Here is a 22,371-nt window from a genome sequence, read left to right as displayed (position 1 = left end):
AAGTCATGTGTTAATAAGAGCACATTCTCCTCTTTAAATTATCTACAAGTTATTTAAAATTTTCTCTTCTCTAATTTAACTTCTATCTGTTTGAATTGCAAAAAACCTTGAAGACTTTCAAAATTCCTTCTGCTCTTTCATTGTATTGATTAATTCACCTCTTCCTTCAACTCTTTTTCTCTCTTCTGTGCCTTTGACTTTTGCTTCTTTGAAGGTCTTTTTTTTATTCTATTTTTTCTCCTCAGTTTTGTCTTTTCTTCCCTTCTTTATAATTCTTATTCTCTAGGGTTTTCTTGCTTGAGCCATTTCATCCTTGAATTCTTTTGCTCTTCTAATTTAGCCCAAATCTTTCTTCTCCATTGGCTTTATCCCTCTTTTATTTTAGCATAATCTTTTTTCTCCTTCAGCTTCTCCCCAAGTCCTCCCAAATTACCCTCACCAAAGTACCATCTCTGGACTTGTTAATTATTAGAAAACTTTCCAAACAATTCCTTCCCCACCCCTCATTTCTTCATTTTATTCTTCTGAACAAGGACTTTTCATGCTTCTTTACCCAAATGACAATATCTTATAGAAAACGGAAGTAGAAAGTCAATCAGAAAATTTAATTGTAATACAAACAACTCCCACAATCCTGGAAAATATAGCTAAATATGTTACAATGGTTGATTATTAATTAGTATATCATGGCATTAAATCAATTAAAAGGAAAAATAGGGTATAAAAACACAATTGCAAGTACATTTACTCATTGATATTAAGTATAATTTAAATAACTAAATGGCCTTCTACCTAAAGAAGGCTAATTTGTCTTATGGAGGGGGTTTTGAAATACTCTAGAATTCTCTAACATTAATAATGAATGGGGCAAGAATAAGACTCATGTTATTGGAATTCATATTATGGAAAAAGGAGCATGTCCTTATGGTCAGAGAAATTTACTCAAATTGCTAAACATACAGAATAATAGTTATATCTCAATAGTATCTCAATCATTTATAATAGGATATTTATTGCTCATATGTTTAGTTGGATATTTTCAATTCTGGAGATAGATTACAAAATGTAGAAAAAATTAACAGATTATAAAATGCAGGAAACAGTTTCTTCTCCCCTAATGCCTCATTTTCTTCCAAATCGATGACCACAAAAAATACTCTAAAGACAAACAAAACAAAACAAAAATCAAAACAGATTTCTCTTTGAAAGGGTCACTTTTGCTTGGCATCTCGAAGTCTGTTCTGTGACAGTGAGCTCTAGATTTCTTTATTGTACAGTGGATTCTAGTTGGAAGGTTGACCACGAGCCCTCACAGTAGTACATTACTGCAGGCAAGTTGTCTCCTTCTGTTCTTTATGAAACTGCTTAATTCATAAAGCTTTGATGCTTAAACTGCTCCTGACCTTGTGTGCACTCTTCAAAGGGAAAAATTAGCTGCCTGGAAAAATATAATGACCTAAATCCAGCAATTTGGGACACACATGTTATATAGTCTGTTGAACTTGTGTTGACTCCTTAGCATGGCATTTTTTTTTGGAACAGATTGGTTTGGGAGGCCTATAATTGGAGAAAGGTGTTAATTTGTGGAGCTTAGGAATGATGAGCTATTGACATCATTTCAAAAATCTTTCTTATTATGATCTTAAAAAGTACCAAGATATAAGAATTATTGTGCTGGAGGAAAATATTGTTCTGTATTTGTTCTCTTAATTTACATTAGTGAGGATAAAAATGGTGTTCATGATAATGTTTGTTTAGTTCTGTCCTGAAATAACTATGGATAACCCTACTATTTTTCCTTTGGTTAGGTTCCATTATAAAATAATGCATATAATACTACTCAGATACCTCATTGCATGGCAAACAATCCTGTGTTGGCTAAAGTTAGGTCAACAGTGCATAAATATTAGCAGATTAATTTGGGGAGATTTTGAGTGTAGTCTCAGTCTCTCTCTCTTTCTCTCTCTCTCTCTCTCTCTCTCTCTCTCTCTCTCTCTCTCTCTCCCCATATATATATATATATATATTATATATATATATATATATATATATATATATATATATATATATATATATATATATATATATATTTCTCTTAAGATAAATCTAGAGAGGCTCAACACCAATAATCTGGCCACTTTGGAATAAATTCTTCTAACCAGGACAAACCATGAAACTTAGAAAAATTAAAAATTACCTTTATCCCTATGTTTCTGGTTCTGCAATGACAATGGTCAAGTGATGGAAAGTGAAGAAGAGGGGGCTAAGAATTACTGAGCTTTTAGACCATCTATAAACTTAACCTTGTTTACCTCAGTTTCCTCATCTGTAAAATAAGCTGGAGAAGGAAATATTAAACCACTCCAGTATCTTTGCCAAGAAAATTCCAAATGGGGTCAGGAAGAGTCAGACACAACTGAAATGACTAAACAATTATAACATCATTTCATAATATAAAAAAGGAAGGTTTATTTTTTGTATATGAATACATCAATGGATCCATGCTTTAATCAATGGGGGTATGTACCACTGATGTAGAATTCTACCCTTCTGTGGCATCTTGGCATGTCTGACTTATTCCTGTATTCCTATAAATCCTCCATTGAGAAAATATCCAATGGATCAGATGCTTTCCTATGATTCTATTAATATTTCAAGGTTATTACTGCACATCTGTTATCTACCTGATATATAATTTGTTCTTGTTTTCTGGTCACTGAAGATGTTGATTTCCATGCAAGATGTAAAGGATATGTAAATACTTCCCTTAAAACTTTTTAGGAATACATGAAAAAGTTCACATAAAGCATTTTGTAAACCTTAAAGTGCTGCATAAATGCAGTTTTTAATTGTTGTTCTGGTGGTGGTGGTGTTATTGACATGGGAGGATTGAAATCTGAGTTTCTTTTCAACTGTAAAATGTAATAACTTTGCTTATTTCAGTCTACATTTGTTAAGGGTATGTAGATATCTTTAGTAAAGGTGACATTACATAATGGATGGAGAGCCATCCAACCATTAGAGTGAGGAAAACCTGAGTTCAGGTCATGTATCTGACCAATACTAATTAATTGTGGACGAAAAGCAAACCAACTTCCTAGTCCCCCACACAACCTTCTCCACCTATAAGCTACAGAACAGTTGATGAGCTATACTGAAAAAAGGAGTTTCCCTATTATATTGAAATTGCAGATTCATTGTAAAATAAGTAAATATAATATGGGTAAACATGATGAAAATTAATTTAGACCTAGCTTTTTGTGTCTTTATATTCAGCTACGCCCTGCTTACAATAAACTGAAAATTAATTTATGACATAGAATAAGTCTTTAGGCCTTCAGACTTATCTTTAGGCTAAGATGGAATACATTGTCAGCACTGAAAAGTTTACTTACAAGAATATGATTATTTGAGTATGCAATAGTACTTATATTTTAGTTTAAGTGGAATTGAAAAAAAATCCTTCCTGAGTTAAAAACACTTAGCCAGAGGAGACATTTTGATATGCTGTGAAATCAGTATTGATTGCAGGTACTTCAGTTCTCACTTCTATTTTAACTTAACAGTTCCAATAGGTAACACCATACACTCCCAAACTGGAAAAGAAAGACATTCTGTTCATTTTGGGGACATTGTTATATTACCTTCATTTGATCTGCTCTATTAATAAAGAAGCCAGTCATATTATGGGCTAGCCCTATTCAACTTTTGGATATTATTCTTCCTTATTTGGTTTTTCTTTTGGAAAGCAGGTCTCTCCCAGTCTCAGGGTGCAAGTAGAGCATTCACTCAACAGGACATCCCAATACCATTACGCACCTGCTCTAATTTTCTGACATAGGATAAGTTTGCCACTCCTTAAGCAGCTTGATGGACCTCAGCTATTGAGGACTCACCATACGAATTTTGGAATTATTGTAGAGAGCTGTTCTGCTACTTCCACTGCAACTCAGGACTCCTGAATGCAGGCCATTCACCAGCCTGAATTTTCTTTAGTAGCAGGGAGTATAAATCTCCACCACTATCTCTAGGTTCCTTACATTGAACTAAAATTTTCCTCCTTGCATGCACACTAAATCAGTCCATAGGGATAAAATTAAGGAAGGACAGGACCCAAGTTAAGGCAAGAATATCAGTCATTGGGGGATCGTTGTCATTTTTGAAAACTAATTACATCTAATTAAAAAGTACAGTACAGGGGTCTCTAAAAGAAACTAAAGTCTTTTATTTCTGCATTACTTTGCATGCTCAAACTGATGATTCACTGATTATTATTCCAGTGTTCTTATGAGTTAAGAAGTAAAAAATTTTAGATAGATAGATGTATATGTACATATGTAGATATAGATTTTCAAATATACCTCATAACATTATACTTATTTCTTTCTCCTAAAAGGAGATTTTGGAATATAAATTTACAGTTAACAGAAGTTTCTAGTTAAGTTCCAGTTAATCCTGATTTTCTTCAAACAATTTTAATTTAATTTAATTTCTCCATTTTGGAGAAAGAAGTAAATCATAGGTAAACAAGGTCACGTCAGGAATCTAATTAAAATGTACATGCACACAATTTCTAGGTCACCTTAGGGTTAGTACATAACTTCTCCAAGCTCTTATAACTATGGGGCAAGGCAATCATTTACATTTGTATAGCACTTCATACTACTCAAAGGGATTTCATAGACATTAACTCATTTCATTCTCATAACAGACTTGGGAGATAAGGTAGATATCATTATTCCTGCTTTCCATATCAGGTTAAGTGACTTGCTAAGGGTCACATAGCAAATTAGTTGCAAAGTTGGGACAAGGACCTGGGTCTCTTTATGTTTACCCCCAATGCTCTTCCCGCTACACCATGCAGAATGAAGAATGCCTGCTATTGCCAAGTGTGTCGTTATCAAAAACACATTAAATTTGGTCCTTTGTGCTAAAAAGTATTTGGGGTGTGTGCTTGTGTGTGTGTGTGTGTGTGTGTGTGTGCATGTGTTTAAACTGGGTCCTTATCTAATCCAGACTGGAATTTTAGTGACCACTCTTCAACTCAGTCCCATTGCTGACTAGGATGAAAATTTTGGCCTGTTTAACTTTTAATGTGAGCATTTCACAACTCTTGATGTAGACTGGTGGTTCCCTTCTCCTTGGGAATCACCATATTGGTTGCAGACTTGATTATTTTTAATGCCAATGCGTTCCTGAGAGCAAGCAATCCACCAGCCTTAGCTAGTCTGGTAGTAGGAATTTCAGGCACATATGCTTCAAATGTATTTGAATCCTAGAAAGATCTATAATCCTTCACTGGCATAGACTGTAGCCCCATCAGGAATTAGTAGATAGTTTTTGAGGCTTACTACTATAGTAGAAAATTTCACCAACCAATGAGCCAATCCTTACAATTACCAATATGGGGAAGAACCTCACCTAACTTATCTAGTCTGGTCCTTGAACAAAGGGTATATCTTCAATTTCTGGGTTTATCCTAGAAGTTTTCCCATTTGTTGGAAACTTTCAAAGCGTTGTTTTTCCCAATTGTATTTATTAGTTCAGAAACATTAAAGAATTAGGAGACTTCTTTTGTTTTTGCAATTATAGAGGAAATTCTAGTTACTCCTTAAATATACTATTTAAAAAGAGCTCTGGACTTAGAGCAAAAGGTCCTCAACTTGAATTTTGAGCCCTTCCCTTGCTATGTATATGATCTGGTCAAATCATTTCAATTTCCTTAATTCTAAAATGAGAGTATTTTAGTGTCCTCTAGAGTCTCTGCCAATCCTTGAATTGAACCAAACAAAAATTTCATTTAACTGTTCAAGTTAATAGGACTTTTACATTAATGAAAATATTAATGAAAAATACCCTGGATTGACCACAGTACTTTTCCATTAAGGAGTGCAAAATATTCTCACACATATAATTGCACATCATCATAATGAATCAGTGTGATTTCATTGCACCAAATAATTCATTTTTGTCTAACAGATAAGTTATATACTTCAAAAGTTAAGATAATCAAGAAAGCTGCATCCAGAGAGACCTCCCTCTTCATCTGTGTTAAAAAGCAACTTACATTTAAATTTTGTTTAATTTTATTAAATTCATTCAATGTGTTCTAAATATAGTTTATGCTGTACAGGTCATTTTGTAAAATGAATGCAGTATACCCTACAATTAACCTCATTTCCTCCCTAATGCAAGCCAAATATCAAGAATGCGTGTGTTATTTGTCAAGCAATATGTAGTTCCAAATGCTTCAGTGAAAGGTAGCATTTAGTGGCCCCAAATAAGTAATTTACTAAATGTTTCCTGGCTCCCTAAGTTACTAAACATGGATGAGCTCCCCTACTCCCACACCAAGTACATATTAATCACTTTCATTCAACAAAAGACTAGGTCCACTAGGGATGAATAATAAGCTTTCCCTTCTCCAACCAAACTGCTACTTATCTGTCAAAACTCTTTTCAAGAAGAGGGAAATGCAAGTTTAGGTCTTTTCCTCAGATATGTACACCCAGCATGCACACAGAATTCAGTGGAAGAAAACTAGAGTAATAGGACACCATTGAGTTCACTGGTAGAGATCTACTTAAATAATCATCCCCATTTGCAAGGACAAATCCTAAATCTGAACTCTCAAAGACTATAAAACTGCAAATCTGGCCTAGGATTAGGATTTATAGGCACAATGATAGAGAAGGTGGTTAGAATTGTATTTCAGATTGCCCACATGGCTCAACCTATAAGGCAAAAGCAAAGGTCAATTGAATTATTTTTTTGTAGGGATTGTGTTATTATTATTAATTATTATTATGAGTATCATTATGATTTTTTCTTAAGAACTGACTATATGAAGTAAGTTTTTTTGAGACAAGTCATTCAATCAAGAAAAGTAATTTTAAAAGCCTAAAATTAGCATTATTTATAAGGATCTCTAAAATGGGGCTAGAATTAAGTATACAATTAAGGAACACAACCTCTATCCTCATTTCCCAAAAAAATTTATTGACACTTTGATGTATTTTTTTTATAAATTTTACAACAACTAAACCTTTGCTTTAAAACAAGATATGACATATCTAGGATACATACATGTGTATGTCTGTATATACATACAATTTATACATAGGCATTAATGCTTAAATTTGATAGAATTATATAAGATCTCTCATGAGATATCAGATCCTTGGTGTCAAGAAATGAATTCTCAGCGGCAAGAGCAGCAGGATGATATTTTGCCCTTGATGGAGGTGGAGGAGGAAGGAACTATAACTATTCCTACATCTCTCTAATGAAATGGCAGGTAAATTTTTGAGCAGTGCTCACATTTCACAGCAACATCCCCCAAATGAAATCTGTTATGGAAGTTCCCTTGATGGTGACATGTGTTTGAGTGGTAGCATGATTGAGTAGGTGGATGTTTAAAGATATATTTGCTGTGAGTTTCCGTCTCTACCAACAATGATGTCAGGACATGAAAAGGTTTTGGAGAGATTAACTTCTGGAAAGAGAAGCAGATCTGGAAGTCCTCAGAAATCCCCATCCATGAGCCATCTCAAGATGAACTTGTTTAAAATTCCTTGCTGCTTTATTCTTTTTAAAAACTTTTATTGCCATCCAAGCTAGGACTTTACCTTCAACTTGGAGACATGCTTGGGGAATTAACTCTTTCCGTGCCACAACAATGCCTATACCTGGAATGTTTAGCAGATGATTATCACAGCATTTGAAATGGAAAATAATTCTATCTTTTCAAAACTGGAAATTATTTTCCTTCAGATTCTTTAGGTGTTGTTTTTCCTTGATTGTGTGGCTATATATGATCAACAAATAAGTAAAGATTTTATTGTTGTTATTCACAGAATTGATAATTTTGATATTATCTTTTTAATTTCTGTCCAACTATTACATATTAGTTTTGCAGTTGATCTCATTTCATAATGAGAAGAACTGAAAATACTACACTGAAGAATGTGAAAAGATCTCATCAAATTTTAGTTCCTTCCCCTGAATCTAGAAATAACCTCCTCCCCCAGCCCTGATTCCCCAAAAAAGAAAGATACATTCAAATGAAAATCTGGATTGATTCAAAATGTCAGGGAGAACCTCAAAGGGATCTTGGTTCATCACATGATTGACTAAAAGTTAATGAACAAAATAAAACAAAACAACCAAAGGGAAGAGGAATAGCTAGACAGAGACGTACGTACATAGAAGAAAATAAAAAAACAATCATTAAAAAAAAAAACTAATTAAAGGAGTTTGCTGTTGTAATAAAAATAATATAAAATAACCAATAACAAAAATACCAGTCATAATATAGATGAAAAATAAGCACATAAGATATTTTAAGAGATGTACTCATCTTAATAAATGGAACATTCAAAGAATATAAAAGCACTTAGCTTACCAGAAAACTGGTCTAATCATTGTCCTCTGTATAGAACATTCCATCTTACATCTCCAAACCCTTGAATAGACCGTCTTCTATTTTTGGAATACTATCCTTTCTCACCTCTGCCTCTTGGAATGCTTAGCTTTATTCAAGGTCAAAATCAAGTAATATGTATTTACTTCTATATTTACATGATATTCTTTTTAGTATCACATAAACTCCTGGAGGGCAAGAACTGCTTTTGTCTTAGAATCATCAGTGCTGGGCATTGTGACTAGAAATATAATCCCTTCAAAAATACTTGTTGAATAATTGATTGAGTGGGTGAATAGATGAACTGGGAGTATCAGAAAATTTTATTAAAGAGTTGGCACCTGAGCTAAATCTTGATAGAAGAAAAAAATGTTCTGAAATGTAGAAATAAGGAGAGAAGTTCATTTTAGGCATGGGGAATAGTTTATATGAATATCCAGATGTAAGAGATAGAATGTTAAGTTTTAAGACTCAGTAGTAATTAATAGTTCAGTATAGTCGAAACAGAATTTGTGAAGAAGAATTGGAGGGAATGATGCTGCAAAGAATATAGGTAGAAATAAGTTGGAATTGACTGTTACATGCTAGGTTGAAGTAAATGTTTTATCCATTCACCCATACACTCAGTTGTGATCTGTTGCCTATCATCAGATCTATAGCTTTACTTTGATTCCTTCAGTTTCCACCCACATGACTGACATCTTTCCCCTACCCAAACCTTTTGCTTAGTTGTCCTGAGCCTGGTTTCTCATTTTTCCACCACTATCCACAGACCTGGTATTGGAATTTTCACCTTGGCACAAAACTCAGTGGTGTAACTAGTAAATTTAACAATAGAGTATAATACATTTTTTTAACCAGCATCTCCCCAGGGATATGATAAAATTATTTCCAATGATTATTATAAAAGAAAATCAATACTAATGGATCAAAAACCTATATAACTTTAAAATTTTTTTTCATCGTAAATGTAACCATTTTGGTAAAAAAATAAATATTCCTTGTAAAAAAGAAAAAAAAAGTAATGCTTCAATACTTCTTAGTTGCATGAATATATTCTTTGAAAATGGGGAAAAAATCTTATATTTGTCTATTAATCTCTTTTAGTAATGAGTGATATTATATTTGACATCTTCGGGCTTTAACTTCTGCAAATTTGTTGGACTTCATCAAAATTCATCCTCACCCATTTATGTTCTATAGGCAATATAGCCAGAGTCATCATTTTATCTTCATTTATAGTTAATCAAATAATACTTTTTTTCATTTTGATTTTGAAAATTCCTTTCACATGAAGGAATAGATGCAAAATTATGTAGGAAAAGTCATAATCACGAGGATGTTTAGCAGAAATTCATCATCCTCACTTTCATTTATATAGTGCTTACTTTGTGCCAGGTACTCTACTAAGACACTTTATGATTACTATGTCCTTTGATCTTCACAACTCTGAGAAGGTGTTATTATTATCTTAAATTTTACAGATGAGGAAACTGAGGCAAAGAGTGAGTAAGTGATTTGCCCAAGGGTCACAAAGCTAGTAAGCCTCTGAGGCTGGATTTGAACTAAAGTCTTCCTGACTCCTGGTTGACACTCTATCTACTGTGACACCAGCTGCCTCAGAAAAATCCCTTTGAATCCATTTCATCCTCTTAAAAATCCCATTTCACAAGTAAATTTAAATGAAGCAGAGATGTGTAAAAAAACTTCTGAATCACATGACTAATATAATGTTTTATTCTCTTAATTTATCCTATAGCTTGAAAAATAATTAGCAAGTTAAAAGGAATACACTTCAATTTGAAAGATTTAAATAAGGTTAAATTTTTCATGTATCAATTAAAATTGTACTTACGAACAAAAAAATATTGCCTTGCAGTACACACTCTTATTATTTGAAACTTGAAACACAAATTAAAAACTCTAAAGGGTTACATGGAATTACAGAATCTTAGTAACTAAAGTTCCATTTCTATGTCTTTCCAGTCAGTCTGTTGTCGTTGTTTACTTTGAATCTACCATTTAATCTGTCCAAAAAAACCCCATTATATCAATAGGATCAGGTACATGGCTTTTTCCCATCTTTGACTTTTCTGTCATGCTCCAAGACATTTATTATTGAGATAACCTCATCATCTTGCAAGATCCAAACAGTCTTTAAACTCTACTTCATCATTACTCTCTATTCCTCTGATTGTATGTAGAGTCATGAACAATTAAACCTTAATATAAGAGGGGAGATCAGCTTAGAACATTTCATTTCTCATCTGGCTGCATTACTTTGGGAATTATCTGATTTTTTCAACCATGCCCCACTGTTGGGTATCTTTCCCGGTTCCCTCCCCCTTTTCAACTTCCATCCTTCCTTTCTTCCTTTCTTTCACGAGCTTCTTCACCTGAAGTGTGGCTGGTTTGTCTCTGGCTATCACCTTGAACCCAAAGGACCTAAAAAATACAAAGAAACATGGAGAGGACATTGCCCTGTGGTTGCTTAAAACTAAGTCTCTGTTTACTCTTCTTAGGTTCATGCTTGCCTATTGAACAAGTGGATCCTTAGTGATTCATATTGAATCATTATGTCACATTAATCCCTTAAGTCAATTATTTGTCTCTACTGATGCTTGTTCCAAGTGTCTAATATGAAGTAATGTACCCTCTGGGTGCTTAATAAATGTTTCTTAACAGAAGAACTGACGATGTGTTGAACTTCCAAGGGGTATTTATAAATCCTAATGCTAACCTCCAGAGTGATAGTCATCACATCACTTTGGTGTCACCTGAAACCTTAATGAGTACTCTCTTTTGGTATTGATGAAAATATTAAATAATTCTGGGCTCAGATCCAGCTCCATGCTATATTTTTTTAGTTGATATTGTGTCATGTGTAACTGCACTTGGAGAATTACCTTCTTGCCAGTTATGCACTCACATGCCAATTATACCATACTCCATATTTTCTATATTTATTAGTACTGTATATTATAGTGGCAAATCAAAAGCTTTCCTAAAATTAATATACTGTACAATGTGAAGATACTGTCTCCTTTTCCTTATACATCAGGATCATAAAATTAACCATGAAGGAACTGTGTCATGGTTTATTCTTAGCCCAGTCATGGAAGTTGTCACCTCTTGATGTTTATATTGGAGCATATAGAGTACCTTATTTGCCAGCGGGTTGATGGGAAGTGTAGTTTTCCCAGCTGTAGAAAGAGACTGAAAGATCATTGGAAGTAGGAGTTCTGTAGGAAAGGAGAAGCCTTCTAGAAACTTTTTACAAATTGATTTTAGAAATTGAGTCTCACTGTAGACCAGGTTGGAAGTGAAATAGCCACTCAAGTGCTCCATCATGATACTGATTAGCTTAGAAATTTTAATCTTCTTTTTATATTTTAATCTATATTAGGTTATCTCTCCTTGGACTTTCTTGTGGGTTTCTGTTTCCTGGGCATCCAGTGATGCTGGACTTTGTATAGATATCCAATCACTTTTAGCTTGACTCTTCTCAGAACTCCTAAACTCAAGCTATCCATCAGTCTTAACTTCCCCTAGTAGCAGGGATGATAGGCTTGTACTATCATGCTCAGCCTTCTGGAAACTCTGGAATATAACTGTTGATTCATATCAGGCAAACAATGAACCTGTTATAAATAAAGAGAGCTGTTACCCTGAACCATACTTAGTCACAGAAATAGAAGATAGATACAGAGATAGAGAGAATTCAGTGATGACTATGTGCCAAGCACTGTGGTATTCCTTGGGCATACAAATGGGAAGAAACAAAATATTCCCTACCCTCAAGGAGGTTATATTCTATTGGAGATTTAAGCTCATAAAGAGGGTAAGAGAGGATGTGGCAAGAATAGTGTCAGATGCAATGTGGAGACCTGGGCAGTGGCATAAGATAAGAAAGGTATCTACCTTAGCTTGAGATATTGGAGCTTTATCTGATCCACTGATCCACTTAAGTAATTATTTTCCTGGATTTGCTCTCCCAGTGCGGCCATGTATTCCCACTCTCTCCACACCTCTGCCTCATTGCTGCTTAGTGAGCTGGCATTACTTACCCTTGGGAGTTTCCTGTCCTCTTCAAATCTTGTTTATTAGCTGTCTATAGTTTTATGATGGTTTTTGTCTCCAGATAAAAATAAGCTAATTTTTATCGATTTCTGAGGGAGTGTTTGTTTTAAATAAGTGAATCAAAGCAGATGTACCAATAACCCTAGATTTAACCATAAAAGCCTATATTCAAGTTATCTGTCTCTCTCTGACTTTCTTTCCCCAATTTCTTTCCATCTCTCTCCATCTCTCTTTTTCTGTCTCACTCTCTATGCCTCTCTGTGTGTGTCTCTGTCTCTCTCTCTGTGTCTCTGTTTCTGTCTCTCTCTCTCTCTGTGTCTCTATCTGTCTCTTGATCTCTGTGCCTTTCTGATTCAGTCTTTCTGTGTCATTGTCTCTGTCTCTTTCTCTCTTTGTGTCTCTGTCTGTCTCTGTCTCTCTGTCTCTGTCTCTCTGTCTCTGTCTCTCTCTCCGTCTCTCTCTCTCTCTCTCTCTCTCTCTCTCTCTCTCTCTCTCTCTCTCTCTCTCTCTGTCTCACTCTGTCTCTGTTTCTCTCCTTTACTCTCTCTGACACAAACCAACATTGATTAAGTACTAAGGATGGTACATTACAGGGGCCTTCTTTTCTAGTCTGGTCCCTCAGCAGGCTCCACCAGTCCTCATCTTACTACTCCTCTCAAAAACAGGTAGATGCCTTAAAATAAGCACCTGCTCTTTTCAGTTCTAAGGCAGTGTTTAGCAAAAAAGGCAAGGTTTTAGAAGACTTTGGGGATTCTCCATCCTAATTCATACACTTTAGGTAGTGAATCTTTCCACTCATCTCCGAACTCTTTGTGAATGTGTGTGTGTGTGTGTGTGTGTGTTGTGTATGTTTTCTCTTGTGAGCAAACTCTTTATGTTCTTAGGCACAGCAGATCCCAAACTCTTGACCTCTTATCCCTGCCACTCATAGTTACTCTCTGCCTAGGTGCATGTGATACTTGAGCTGACCTCAAAGGAAGATTGCAATTCAGAAATGGAGATTTAAGGTGGAAGCAGATTTTACATGCAGATTCGATATGGAAAGCTGAGTTCAGGAAATAGCTAGTAGTTCAAATTGGCCAGGATATATGGTGTGTGAAGGGGGGAAGGAAATATGAAATAAGACTAGAAAAGTAGACTTGATCCACATTAGGAAAGGGCTTAAATGCCAGATTGAGAAGCTTGTGTTTTATTTTTGGGGCTATCAGAAGACTTAAATGAGGGAAGTATTGGAAAGACCTATATCATAGGATCATTATTTTGGCAAGTGTGGAAATTTTGATTAGAGAACAGATTGACTGAAATTAGGGAAACCAAATAGCAAGCTATTATAGCCATTCTTTAATATTTCCCTCTCTATTGACTTCTCAGACTACAAACACTCTCATGTTTCTCTTATTCTAAAACAAAACAAAATAAACAAAGAGAAAGCTCTTCCTTAAATCCTAATTCCTTGGGCTACCAGTTTAGTTTTCTTCTCTTCCGTCTACAACTGAGAAGTAATTTATATTTGCTGCTTTCAAGTCCTCATCCTCTCATTCCTTCCTTCTGGAGTTTTTAATCTTTCTTTGGACCCTTCTACTCTGTTGAGATACACTAACAACCAAATAAAATCATTAGCCCTCTTTCGTAGTTCATATTGTTGAATGGGGCATCTTGCCTCAGATTCTGTTTTTAAATGTTATGTTTTACCTGCTTCTACTCACTATATACGTATAGTCCTATATCCCTTTGTTCCCTTTGTTTAGTTCCTTTTCTTCCTTTCATCTCTTAAATTTTGACCTTCTCTAGGGTCTCTATTATTTATCTTTGTTTCTTCTGCCTCCTTAATGATTTTACTCACAAGATTTCAACCACCACAGATGACCTCATAACTATATCTGCTACTCCAAAAATTCCTCTTCATTTTGGACATGCATCTTCATTTACCTCCTGGGTATCTCTGTCTGGATAGCCTAAGAGCCCCTGAAGCTCAGCATGTCTCCAAATTTAAATCCCAATTTCATCCCATACAAACTGCTCTTCTCAGCTTTCCTGTTTCTGTGTCCAGACTAGAGACTTTGATTCCTCCTTTGTCTGACATATTCAGTATGTCACAAAGCCTCTCAAATCCATTTCCACTACCAGCTCTAATTCATCACTTCATTTGACCTTCCCTGTTGTGTCTCAATAATATCAATATTAATAATCTCTACTTAGGTAGCACTTTAAGTTTTAAAGGATGCTTTACAAAGAAAAAGCAAGGTAGACATAAGAGCTCTCTCGTTTTCTGTCTCTCTCTTTTTACCTGTCTCTGAAGTTTCATACGCAATCCTTTTTTTCTTTTCTATCATACATACATACACACACACAAACACATATACGTGTGTATGTATATGTGTGTTTGTGTGTGTATTTATATATTTAATTTTGGTTTGTTAAGAATTTTTTAAATAATTAAAAATTCTATATATATATATTTGATCATTATAATAATCCAATAAGATAGGGACTAAATAGTTTCTGTAATAGGCTCAATGCCTCCAAGTTTCTTTCAATACAAATCCAATCCAATCCAAAGCCCAGAGCTTCCAGTTGACTTTTCAGTCTAGTAGTCAAAGATTTCTAGAATGTGGCCTTAACTACCTTTTCACCTTTACTTTTACTTCTCCCTGCCTGAAACCCCAAGCTTCATGAAAACTATATTAATTTTCATTTTTTAAGCACATTCCTCCCTTACCTACTTCTCTACATTGAAGTCTTAGAGAAATCTATTCTCTCTCAAGAATGTCAATTCTTACTACATTCATTGAATCTAATTTCTACATATTCTTTAAGCCCCAATTAAAATTACATCTCTAATTTTCTCTCCCTAATCTCCCAATGCAAGAGGAATCTAACTCCAGCTCCCATAATTCTTTGTTCTTCTCTTACTTTACATCTATATTTTGTCTTGTATCATGGCTGTTTATGTATCTGTCTCATGTTTCTTAATCTAGTGACATATTAGGTAAGTATATTGTATTGGATAAAATGACTATTTATTTTTTGTGCATTTCCTAGCCATCAGTATCTTGAACATGGCAGAATATTCATTTTTTGTTCTTATCATTGAAGAATGAATAATATAGAAATTCATGTGCAAATTTTCTATTTGTCACTATTTTTTTTTGAGATATGAAAGTTAAACTGGCACCTGTGATTTATGAGCACTTTAACTTTTCCTTTTGAAAGTTAGCACTGTCTCATTCTTAACATTGTGATGCCACATTTGTTAGCTATTCCACAGTAATTAGAGTTTAAGAAAGACACTCAGAAGAAAATCATTAAGAAATTTTTAATTCTTTAAGAACTACACATTTAGGGAGACAGAGCCAAGATGGTGGAATAGAACTAGGGACCTGGTAGGGCTCTCCCCCCAAGCCACTCAAAATAACTGTAAAAAAAATTATTCTTAACAAACTCTAGAACAGCAGAAGCCACAAGATGCCAGACTGAAGCAAATTTCCAGTCAAAGATAATCTGAAAAGTTGACAGGATGGATCTGTCATGCAGGGTTGGGGGCAGAGCGCAGTTTACTTTGGGCTGCAAAAGTGCAAATGGAGCTGGAGCAGGCCCCGTTGAAGTTTCCAGACTTCTCAATGCACAAACATCAGGCAGCTTCAAAGGTCAGTGGAAGGTGTCTCTCATCTGGTTGGGAAGGGGGCTCGATCCTGCCCCAGCCCCAACCCCAGCCCTAGCCCCAGGTTGTTGGCTGCCACTGCTGTACCACAGGCTGCTTCTGGAGCTCCTCACTTAACAAAGAGCTAGAATGTCAAGTAACTGGATGGGCAGTTACCTCTGGAGGCTCAACTTAACAAAGATCTCAAAAGTCAAGTAATTGACTGGGAAAATGAGCAAATGGGGGAAAGAAACAGACTATAGAGTCTTACTTTCTCAGTGAAGAGAGGTTATCTTATGTCATTGGTGACAAGGAAGATCAAACCAGACAGTCAGAAGACAACAAAGCAAAAACTCCTGCATCCAAAGCCTCCAAGAAAAATATGAATTGATCTCGGGCCATGGAAGAGCTCAAAGAGGATTTAAGAGTAGAGGAAATATTGGGAAGAGAAAGGAGAGCGATGCAAGAAAATCATGAAAAATGAGTCAACTGCTTGTTAAAGAAAATCTCCCAAAATGCTGAAAAAAATAACAGCTTTAAAAATAGACTGGCAAAAGAGGTCTAAAAAGCTAATAAGGACAACATCTTAAAAAGCAGAATGGGCCAAATGGAAAAAGAGGTCCAAAAGCTCAGTGAAGAAAATTCATTCCTTAAAATTTAGAATGGAGCAAATGGAAGATAAAGACTTTACGAGATATCAAGAAATTATAAAACTAAATCAAAAGTATGAAAAAATAGAAGACAATGTGAATTATCACACTGGAAAAACAACTGACATGGAAAATGGATCAAGAATAGATAAGAGTCTAGATATCATTTTTCAAGAAATTATTGAGGAAAACTGACCTGATATTCTAGAAGCAGAGGGTAAAATAGAAATGGAAAGAATCCACTGATCACCTCCTGAATGAGATCATAAAAGGAAAACTCCACGGAATATTGCAGTCAAATACCAGAATTCCCGGGTCAAGAATAAAATATTACAAGCAGCCAGAAAGAAACAATTCAAGTATTATGGACACACAATCAGGATAATGCAAGACTAGACTTCTATACTAAGGGATTGGAGGACTGGGAATATGATATTTCAGAGGTCAAAGGAGATAGGATTTAAACTGAGTATAATACTTTAGGGTAAAATGGATATTCAATGCAATAGAGGACTTTCAAGAATTTCTGCTGAAAAGACCAGAGCTAAATAGAAAATCTGAATTTAAAATAAAAGAATTAAGAGAAGCATGAAAAAGAAACAGCAAAGGGAAACTATAATTGACTATTAAATGTTATTAAAGTTGAGCTGTTTATATCCCTACATGAAAAGATAATATTTGTAATTGGAGATCTTTCTCAGTATTAGGGAATATATGTGTGTACATATATATGAATATATATGTTTATATATGTAGTATATATACATATATATGTAATATAGATTCATACATACATACATACAGAGAGAGAGAGAGAGAGAGAGAGAGAGAAGGCAGAGAGCACAGGGTGAGCTGAAAATGAAGAGATCATATCTAAAAAGAAAATTAAGTGTTGAGAAGAATGGAGGAGGAGAAAGAGAAACAGAGAGAGAGAGAGAGGTAGAATATAGTAAATCATTTCACATACAAGAGTCAAGAAAAATATTTACAATGGAAGGGAAGAAGGAGAAAGTGAAAGGGAAAAAGTGAGTTTTGCTTTCATCAAATTTGGCTTCAGGAGGGACTAACATACACACTCAATTGGGTATGGAAGCTTATCTTACTGTACAGCAAAGCAGGGCAAGGGGTAAGGGATAAGAGAGGGGATATAATAGAAGGGACTGCAGATTGAGGGAAGGGTAATTGGAAGCAAACACTTTGGTAGTGGGACAGGTCATAAGAAAGAATAGAGGGAAACATGATTACTCTTTCATAACATGAGTGTTATGGAAGTGTTTTGCATGACTACACATGTATGACATACTGAATTCCTTGTCTTCTCAATGAGGGTAGGTGGGGAGGGAGGAACGGGAGAGAATGTGGAACTAAAAGCTTTAAAAATGAATGCTAAAAATTGTTTTTACATGCAACTAGGAAAGAAGATATACAGGCAATGGAATATACAAATCTGCCTTGTTCTATAAGAAAATATAAGGGAAGAAAATGGGGGAGGGGAATAATAGAAGGGAGGGTAGATTATAGGAAAGGGTAATCAAAATATATGCTGTTGTGGTGGGAAGGGAGGGGGGCAATGGGGAGAAAATTTGAAATTCAAAATTATGTAGAAGTGAATATTGAAAATGGAAAATAAATAATAATTTTTTTAAAAGGACTATACATTTAACCTGCTAAAATGCAGCAGTTCTTAGAATATGACTTTAGGATGGTAATAACCCTAATGAATAATAGTAGGAATGACTCTATTTGGAAAAAAATGGATAAAAATTATTTCTGCAAAACATATTATTATGCACAATAATTATATAATGTAACATACTGTTTTGTGAAATGCAAATGGATAACACAACACATATACACATATGGATTATATATATTACATAATATATATTGATGGCTAATGTATTTTTATTTTCTTATATATCTTAAAATTTAAATAGTATTGAAAAACACTAATAAGTTTTGTCATTCATCATTTGCAGTGGAAAAATTGTTTGCTCTGGATCTTTAGCATCATGTCCACATTCCTATTGCCCTAGATCAGGACCTGGAGATGGACAGCGCATTAATTAGAGAATCACAAACAATTCCTGTAGATGGATAAGATTTTTGAATTCAGTAGGAGGAGGAATTGTATTGGATCATACTTCATAAAATGCAGTGTTTTCAGTGATTCTATTCATACTATGTGTTTATGACTCATTGATTCCTATCTCAGAATAACTTAAATAATAAGTAAATTGAAAGCCAATAGAAAGGCTCACATATAGTGGGTGGAAGAAGACCACATCTTGTTACTAACAATAACTTGTGAATCATAAGTTACATAATAGATATAATTGAGGACAGCTATGACCAGAAACAAACATTGATTGGTTTAAAAAGGGGAGAGATGGACACACCAACTAGTATGTTAATAACTGCAATATATTAATTGCAATATTAATATTTATGTAATTTAAGAAGGTCTCTTGCATATAAATATACATATGTGTACATGTATATATGTGTCTATATATACATATGTATATACACACATACAAATTATATAGAATATTGGGTGGAGGGAATAAGGGTTTATTGACTACTTACTCTGTGCCAGGAACTTTACTAAGTGCTTCTCAAATATTATCTTATTTGCTCACTTGATCATGGTAACTCAAGAAAAAGAATAGTATGGTATTAGAAGCTGGTCAGAAGTTTAATAGGGTTCAATGAAAAGCCTATCTATCTTGAAATCATAGATTCATTAAATTTTCAAAGCAAAAACATGATTTGATCTTATAGTAAGTATATAACACGTACATATGCATATATTTTAAGATTCTTTGCTTACATGTCTAGCTTCTATTTTCTAGGGAAAAATTGTGGGATGATCATGATATATGACACAAAAAAAAGGATTTTGTCCTAATAATTATTTGCAAACTCACATCTGCTATTTGGTATAGTAAAATGGTTGTATGTTAAACAAAATTTGAAATGCAAAATGAATGTAATCATGAGGTGTGTGTATATATGCATATATACACACATACATATACATACATGCATATATACATACGCACAAACACATACACATTGAAAAGTAGAAAAAGAACAGAGCCTTGACACCTTGAGCACATATTTGACATCAATAATTAATTGCACATGCATGTTTCATTAAGTATAGAATCTGCATAAGCTCAGAATCAAAGTTTTGGATTTTTTTGTTTGTCTTTTTTCTGTGAAAGCTGTGGACTCAGGTCCCAAATATAACTAAGATAGAAGTTGTTGGTGGTGGGTAAAAGTAAATCTAAGTGCTCTCAGAGTGATACTTTGGTCCAGTGCAGTAGGAAGAGCCCTTCCTCGCAGAACCAAGAGGATCTGAATTCAAATTCTATTTCTAGCACACACTGTCTATATGTGCAAACAACTTAATGTTTTAGTGAGTCATGTGGCTTTCTAAGAGTTTAAGTTATAAAGAAAGTGAATTGACATAGGAATTTACTTTCCCCAATGCTCCTTATACTGATGAATTTATGGACCGGACCTCATAAGACAAATAAATAAATATTGTCTAAATCTCCTTGGTGAGGGAACAAAGTGAGAAAACAAAATCAGAAAATTAGTCCAAGAAATAAGAAGTCATTCTTATTAGGAAATAGTCATAGAATTCCAGGTATAAAAAAGAGAAGGAAACAATCAAAAATGTTCTAGATTTATAAATGAAAAAAGGGTTAGAAAATAGAAACCTTGCCTGAAAATTGTACTCCAACAGTTTGCAAAAGAAAATTATTAACATCGTTACCTAGTTTGTTAAGATAGGATATTACCAGATTTTTAACAGAAATGATCTCTGTTCTCCCAACCCATCTTGTTCTTTGATATTGCTGGTGATGTCTCCAGCCGTGGTGTCAGGCTGACATTCAGGGTTTCTATCATTACATCCCCAGGGGATAATGCTGCCATACTGTCTACCATTAAACACAGACTGTATCTTATGTTGCTTACCCCTGGCATGATTGCTAGTACTTGCTCTGGGCACCAGGATTGCTCTTTATTGCTTTACTTAGACTACATGTTTAACATTTCTGTAGGCAGCTAAAATCAGCACTCAATGTTGGGAGGAATGAAGCATTTGGCACCATAGTGTCTTATTACTAGCTTGTATTCATATGACTTATGAGAATATAAAATAAGCTAAGAAAAACATATAAGTATTCTATTGCAGCTAGTTAAGTAGCACATGCTATTAAAATAATGTGCTACTTGAGAATCTTAAATTTTTTATAGCACAGGATATTTGGCAAATATGAATTGTAACTCTTCACTGGAATCCTTGAAAGTTAAATTTTTTGTGTTCCAGTTTCACAATACAATAATAGATGCTATGATCTTGGATGGACTATGTAAATGGAGCTAGTTCTTTTCATCTACTGTTTGTAGTACATTTTGCCAGTGGTGGCTGGTTAAATGTGTAGGCAAAGGATAACTCAGCTGCCCTCTAGCACTTGAATGCCTAGTATTGCACAATCAGGGAATCTGGTGTCACATTAAGGCAATTCTTATAATATAATCAAAGTTCTGATGTTGTACTGTCCTTTAGATGAAACAAACTAATGAAATGTATTGACCCTCCTTGTGCACTTCTGAAACAAAATGACTAAGCGACATTGAGGCAACATGAAATACATTGACATTGATTGCGAAGTCTGCATTCCCGGAGTCACTTTGGTGCCTGATTAAAGTGTCACATTGACAATATAGCCCCTTTTGAACAGGAAATTAATACTAGCCTAGTGGCAAAGAATGTTCTTCCAGACTGAAACTTGCATGCTCTCTAATCTTCCTCGGGAAAGATTGACCGTATCTAGCACCCTAAGAGGGCCTAGCATTTTTGTGATGATTACAGAAGAATAATCAGAAGGGTCGCCACTCTAATTATTTTTAATGGGTCATGTAAGGTTTTCTTTTCCTGGTTCTGCACAACCCTAGAATGATCAGGCAGGGAGAAAATTGGATCTGTGTCTACAGAGGAAGCACCTTTCCAAATTTTATTTGTCAACTATAGGGTAGGGGCAAAAAGGATATCAATAGAGAGTGCCTGAAGGTCAGAGTAGAACTTAGTGAGGGACAAGTAGAAAAGCAGCCTCTCTAATGGGAGGGAGGATCATTCTGGCCATAGCTTTGGGGACGCTCAGTACTAGATATGGCTAAAGATGAGTATCTCCTATTTCATCCCGACCAATTGCAGATTCTAATTAAGAATAAACATTGGAATAGACATTTAATTCAAACACTGAGTGATTAAAAATTACTCTTACCTTAAAATAAACATTCAGATCATTAATATTTAGCATATAACAGTGGAAAAAAATATTTTTGTAGTTCTGTCAATGGGACTGTTGCACTGGGTATTTAAACATTAACTTCCACTGGAAAATGACTTCACCTTTGTTGAGAATACAGATGGACTATTTTTCTACAATTCAGAGAGGAAAAAAATAAAAGAACTTGCTAGATAAAAGATCAAAGAGTAGACACACCTGGTATTCTACCCCTACTTGCCCGTTTAACATGAAGGATGTTATTACTTTAGG

General features: G+C 34.6%; 1 long non-coding RNA gene across 1 annotated transcript in view; it reads left to right on the top strand.

The window, feature by feature from the left end:
- The window catches only part of LOC140524228 (uncharacterized), an 83,624-nt gene that overhangs the window by 24,891 nt on the left and 36,362 nt on the right, over positions 1 to 22,371 (top strand). The window lies entirely within an intron of this gene.

Source organism: Notamacropus eugenii, chromosome 1, assembly GCF_028372415.1.
Source record: "Notamacropus eugenii isolate mMacEug1 chromosome 1, mMacEug1.pri_v2, whole genome shotgun sequence".
In the NCBI taxonomy this organism is placed as follows: domain Eukaryota; kingdom Metazoa; phylum Chordata; class Mammalia; order Diprotodontia; family Macropodidae; genus Notamacropus; species Notamacropus eugenii.
Note: the sequence above shows the minus strand (reverse complement) of the source record. Positions and strands in the feature narration are given on the sequence as shown.